Here is a 6,734-nt window from a genome sequence, read left to right as displayed (position 1 = left end):
TTACATATTTTCCTCAATTACATTTCCAATGCTATCCCAAAAGTCCGCCATACACTCCCCCCCCCCCACTTCCCTACCCACCCATTCCCATTTTTTTGGCCCTGGCGTTCCCCTGTACTGGGGCATATAGAGTTTGCATGTCCAATGGGCCTCTCTTTCCAGTGATGGCCGACTAGGCCATCTTTTGATACATATGCAGCTAGAGTCAAGAGCTCCGGGGTACTGGTTAGTTCATAATGTTGTTCCACCTATAGGGTTGCAGATCCCTTTAGCTCCTTGGGTACTTTCTCTAGCTCCTCCACTGGGAGCCCTGTGATCCATCCAATAGCTGACTGTGAGCCTCCACTTCTGTGTTTGCCAGGCCCCGACATAGTCTCACAAGAGACAGCAATGGCTTGTGCTGTAAGATCGAGAATTGACAAATGGGACCTCATGAAACTCCAAAGCTTCTGCAAGGCAAAAGACACCGTCAATAAGACAAAAAGACCACCAACAGATTGGGAGAGGATCTTTACCTATCCTAAATCAGTTAGGGGACTAATATCCAACATATATAAAGAACTCAAGAAGGTGGACTTCAGAAAATCAAATAACCCCATTAAAAAATGGGGCTCAGAACTGAACAAAGAATTCTTACCCGAGGAATACCGAATGGCAGAGAAGCACCTGAAAAAATGTTCAACATCCTTAATCATCAGGGAAATGCAAATCAAAACAACCCTGAGATTCCACCTCACACCAGTCAGAATGGCTAAGATCAGAAATTCAGGTGACAGCAGATGCTGGCGAGGATGTGGAGAAAGAGAAACACTCCTCTATTGTTGGTGGGATTGCAGGCTTGTACAACCACTCTGGAAATCAGTCTGGTGGTTCCTCAGAAAATTGGACATAGTACTACTGGAGGATCCAGCAATACCTCTCCTGGGCATATATCCAGAAGATGTCCCAACCGGTAAGAAGGACACATGCTCCACTATGTTCATAGCAGCCTTATTTATAATAGCCAGAAGCTGGAAAGAACCCAGATGCCCCTCAACAGAGGAATGGATACAGAAAATGTGGTACATTTACACAATGGAATACTACTCAGCTATTAAAAAGAATGAATTTATGAAATTCCTAGGCAAATGGATGGACCTGGAGGGCATCATCCTGAGTGAGGTAACACATTCACAAAGAAACTCACACAATATGTACTCACTGATAAGTGGATATTAGCCCAAAACCTAGGATACCCAAGGTATAAGATACAATTTGCTAAACACATGAAACTCAAGAATAATGAAGACTAAAGTGTGGACACTATGCCCCTCCTTAGAATTGGGAACAAAACACCCATGAAGGAGTTACAGAGACAAAGTTTGGAGCTGAGATGAAAGGATGGACTATCTAGACACTGCCATATCCAGGGATCCACAGCCAATACTTTTAATTACTGAGTCCTCTCTCTAGCCCCATGTCATTTACTCTTTATTGCTCTGATTTTCTACAATTCCACTCTGTGTTGTTTGAATAGGTTTGACCTCCATAGGCTCATGCTTGGCCAATAGGGATTGGCAGTGGTAGGAAGTAAGGCCTTATTGGAGGAAGTGTGTCACTGGGGCCTGACTTTGGAGTCTGAAAAGCTCAAGTTTGGCCAGTGTGTCACAGTCTCTTCTTGCTGCCTTCGGATCGAGTTGTAGACCTCTCAACTGCCTCTTCAGCATCATGTCTGGCTGCACACTGCCATGTTTCCCACCATGACAGTAATGCACTAAGTCTCTGAAACTGTAAGCCAGCCCCAGTTAAATGCTTTCCTTCATAAGAGTTGCAGTGGTCATGGTGTTACTTCACAGCAATAACATCCTAAGGCACACCCCAATTTGTTTTTTACACTATGGGAAAGGTCTTCTTCTTCTTCTTCTTCTTCTTCTTCTTCTTCTTCTTCTTCTTCTTCTTCTTCTTCTTCTTCTTCTTCTTCTTCTTCTTCTCCTCCTCCTCCTCCTCCTTCCTCTTCCTCCTCCTCCTCCTCCTTTCTCCTTCTCCTCCTCCTCTTCCTCCTCATCTTACTGTTCCTCCTCCTGTTCCTCCTCCTTCTTTTTTTCTTCTACTACTTTGAAAAATGTTTAAAACATTTATTCATTTTTTAATGTATGTGTGCTATGCCTACATCTACACCTATACGCTAGAAGAGGGCATCAGATCCCTTACAGATGGTTGAGGCACCATACAGTTACTGGGAATTGAACTCAGGACCCCAGGAAGAGTAGCCAATGTTTTTAACTTCTTAGTCTTCTCATCAGTCAGGAAAAGGTCTTCTTAAAATTTTTTTTCATTGTTTAAAAATTTCCAAAAGTTTCATCTTACCTTCAGAAAAAGATTAGATAACTCTACTTGACACACAGTTTCTTATAATCTGTCTACTATATGTCTATGTTTTCTGGAAAATTCATTTTAACTCCTTTGATTTTTTTGTTATATACATAATTATAATAACAGCTGTCCTATGCTACCATGTGAGAGACATTACAGACATTATGCTAAGGACTTTTATAGTTTTCTGACTTTACTGTTTATTAATCCGCCCCCCCCCCACCAAGGGAGGTAGTGTTGATTTCTAGTGTCATTTTTCTTAGCAAGGTGCCTTGTCTTTCTCTACTATGAACCAGAAAGAAAGCACTGAGCAAAACAAGAACAACAACAAAAACCCTGTAGTGATGGAACTTGAATTTTTCTTTTGTTCCCAAACAGATCTGGTAGTTATTGATCTGCGTGGAGTCTTTGAGTGGAAGGATACAAAATAAGAATCAACCCAACCCAACCCAACCCAAACCAAACCAAACTAAACCAAACCAAACCAAACACAACTCAGATTTTTGGTTGTGAACTTGGCATTTAACGATTGAGCCATGGTAAAGTGTAGCTCTCCACAACTGATGGCTTCTGGCTGGAGTGTAGGTTGGGAAGGACTCAGTTTTCTTTAAGAGGCTGGCCACTAAGAGTTTGACCATGCACCAGGAAGAATATGGGCAACAAATATGGACTCGTTTGGGGGGCTTGGGGTGGTCATACGGAGGCGGGGTGGGGGGAGTGGACCTTGGAGGACTGGGAAGTGTGACGAGGGTACATAATGGGACATTCCCAAATAATCAATAAAAATATTATGTTGGGAAAAAAAAAAGCCTGTGATTGTAGGGATGGCACAGAGTGGTTGCAGGGAGATGGAGGAAAGACTCCTTAAGTTTCCAGTTTGAAAAAGACTTAATCTTTTGAATGGTGATGTCATATGCTTTTAATCCCAGCACTTGGGAGGCAGAGTCAGGCAGATCTCTGTGAGTTCAAGGTCAGACTGGTCTACAGAGCAAGTTCAAGGACAGCAAGGGCTACTCACGGAAACCCTGTTTCCAAAAACCAAACAAACCAACAGAATGAACGAATAAACAAACAAATCAACAACAAAGATAAGAAAAAGCAAAAGACTCAACCTGAAAGGCTTATGAAGTTAGAGAACTGTGATTCTCACTTGAACTTCACCTTCACGCACAGTCCACGGTCGAGCTGCTGTGCCAGCAGAGTTCTCGCTGGGTTCTCGCCGTGCCTTTGCTCCACACCACGCTCCTGTTCATCATTACAGGCACCACAGAGTCCAGTGTCACTAGTTTCTTCCGCATATGAACCGGACCCTAAATCCTTATTAAACCAAACACAAAGTGTTGTGAGGATTCTCTGCCTGGTTCCTAATGTGACCTCTGATGCCCATGGCTACAACTTGAATACTTATTCTGCATTAGTTTATGGTCCTACTGCCACCGCTGGATGCTATGTGTATTCTTCTCTGGATGTACCCAAGCAGGAAACTCTTGCAGGTCTAAAAGTGGGCGGGGCGGGAGGTTCTTATTCTCACCACGAAAGCAGCTGCCCTTTCTCTCCACTTCGAATTACAAGGCCTTTGCTTTCTAAGGAGCAAGGCTGCTGCCAGAGGGGAACCGAATCCCTCTGATGATGCTTTTGAAAATTGTTCTTAATGTTTTTAGCTGCTCAGTGGTGGCACATACCTTTCATCCCAGCACTTGGGAGGCAGAGGCAGCCAGATCCCTGTTAGATCGAGGCCAGGATGATCTATAGAGTGAGTTCCAAGACATCTAGGGCTACAAAGAGAAATCCTGTCTGGAACATCCAAATGGAACCAAACCAACCAACTAATCAAATAACAACAACAGTAATAAATCAGAACCAAACAACAACAAAAAAAGATAAAAAACAAAAAATACCCAAAACAACAACAACAAATTAAAAATTGTTCTTGCCTTTTTTTTTTTTTTTAATAGACTCCTCAGCTTAGTTCAAACTTGCCATCCTCCTGCTTCAGGCTCCTGAGAAACTGAGCTTTTATTTCTGACTAAAATGTAATACATGCTAAAAATAAATATTAGTGACATAACTACTAATCTTATAGCTTCCATTCTAAGCTATTTATCCATAGCTGAAGACTAAACTAAATCTGGTAAGAACCATTCATCTTAAAGTGCGTTCTCCAACCTCTGTTAAAGAATAAAATGTACATTTGCCTTGCTATCATGTAGTGTATCTATCATGTATTCTTCTCGTCAGAAGGGATGAAAAATACAAGGGAGAAATTAAAGTGTCTGTAACACAAATCAACTATCTATAAACGTTTTCTGTGATGGGCTAGAAGCTGATATTTGACTTTGTAAGCCATTCAGTCTCTGTGCAATCAAGCTCATGGTGCTGGCAAAGCAGCTACACATATGGATCTGACTGTATCCCAGTACAACTCTGAGCAGGTGTTTAAATGACGCATAGCACTTCTTTATATTTCGGTGGCACTGTGAGACATTTGATACACATGCATGTTAGAGGATGGGTGTGGCACTGTGAGACATCTGATACACATACATGTTAGAGGATGGGTGAAGTAGAATTCTAAGCACACTTATCACCTGGGTATTTATTATTTCTTTGTCATGAAAATAGAAAATCTGTTTTCTAGGTATGTTAACTACATTCAGTAGAGCACCAGATTGTGTTTCTCCTAGCTGTAATTTTGTGCTTGAACATCTTTATTAATCCCCCTCTACCACATGCCCTTTACAGTCTCTGGTAACTACTACTTGATTTTTCTAGGTTATCAGCCTTTTTAGATTTCACAAATAAGTTCAGTCACACATCACTTCATTTTCTGTTTTGAGCTTTCTTTCTTTCTTTTTTTTTCACTTTGCATTATGAGAATCACATAATTTTATTTTCTTTCTTTTCTTTTTTCCATTTTTGGTACATGTTATATATTTATGCAATACATGGTTTTGCATGTGTTTGGGCGAATGTGTTTGTGTATGTACTGTATGTGTATGCATGCATGTATTGTGTGTGGACATGTATGTACACATGTGTGTGCATGTATGTATGCCTGATTGTGTGTGCATGTTTGTATGTGTATGCATGTTTGTGAGTGTGTGCATGTGTGTATATGCATGTTTTGTGTGTGTATGCATGTTTGTGAGTACATGTGCATGTGTGTGTGTGCATGTGTGTAGACTGAGATTGATATCAGTAATCATCTTTATCACTCTTCTACCTTGTTCACTGAGGCAGGCTCTCCCAATCAATCTCAGAGCTTATGTCTATGGCAATTCCCTCTAAACAGCTTGGTTTGTGATGCTCTGATTCTATTTTTTTTGAAGCTAGGGAGTCATCCTGCCTATGCAGCCTTATGTATGTTTCTGAGGATCTGACCTCAGGTTCCCATCCTGGCAGTGCAAAGACTTGAGCCACAGTCTGGGTTCCTGGCTAGTACTTCTCCATAGGCATATGCCATATTTCATCTGTTAATCTGTTGGAGGGCATTTAAGTCCATCCCTTATCTTGGCAAATGTGAATCGTGGTGTAATGAATAGAGAATGCATATGTCCTTTTGAAATACTGATTTTATTTCTTTCTTAGTGGGCGAGTTGCTGGATCATATGATACTTCTGTCCTATTGGTGTTGGTTAGTCTCCAAACTATTGTTCATGATGGCTGCGCTGACTTGTATGTCTGTCAACAGTGTGCAAGGTTATTTTTTGTCCCTCCCCCACCAGGACTTGTTATCATTGTTCTTTTCTATAATAAGAATTTTAATTGGAGCTAGGAGGTTGGTAATATGGTTTTATACTACATTTATCTCATGATAGATTAGTGATGCTGACCATGTTTACCACATAAGTGTCAGTCAGTTACATGCCTTCTTGATAGCTATTGCTAACACATATTTTATCTTTTCTTGATAAATCGTTTCTTATTTCTACCTGATCCCACAGTGTACTAGTTACTTTTTTGTTTGCTTGTTTAGTAAAAGACTCACCCCAAAGCAACTTCAGAGATGAAGGGTTTATTTAGACTTTATTGAAGGAGAGAATCAATGGCTCACACTACCACAGACCTTTTGTACTACACAGCAGTTTCCAGATAAGTGAAGAACTCTATACTGGAGGGCCATGTGTTTCCATTCTTATGGTCCCATGATGATACAGTCCATCATGAAAAAGAATGCAAGCAGGAACTGGCAACAGGCCCCACAGGCAGGAAGTGAAAGAACAGCCAATAGACCAGCCTATGAGACTTCAAAGCCTGTCCCCAACGACATACTTCCTTCAGCAAGCAAGCGTCCATCGCCTAACAGTTCCGTGACCTTCCCAGACAGTAACACCATCTGAGGATCAAGTTCTCAAACACAGGAGTCTTAGAGGGACATTTCC

General features: G+C 41.3%; 1 long non-coding RNA gene across 1 annotated transcript in view; it reads right to left on the bottom strand.

The window, feature by feature from the left end:
• Nucleotides 1–420: 420 nt before the first annotated feature.
• The window catches only part of Gm41228, a 63,774-nt gene continuing 57,460 nt past the window's right edge, over nt 421–6,734 (bottom strand). The window contains exons 2-3 of the long non-coding RNA XR_874888.1: nt 3,514–3,669; nt 421–449 (exon numbers count right to left, since the gene is read on the bottom strand). This is a non-coding gene — a long non-coding RNA (predicted gene, 41228). The remainder of the gene's footprint in view (nt 450–3,513; nt 3,670–6,734) is intronic.

The sequence above is a fragment of the Mus musculus genome, chromosome 14 (assembly GCF_000001635.26).
Source record: "Mus musculus strain C57BL/6J chromosome 14, GRCm38.p6 C57BL/6J".
Lineage (NCBI taxonomy): Eukaryota > Metazoa > Chordata > Mammalia > Rodentia > Muridae > Mus > Mus musculus.
This window is presented reverse-complemented; position numbering and strand designations above follow the sequence as displayed.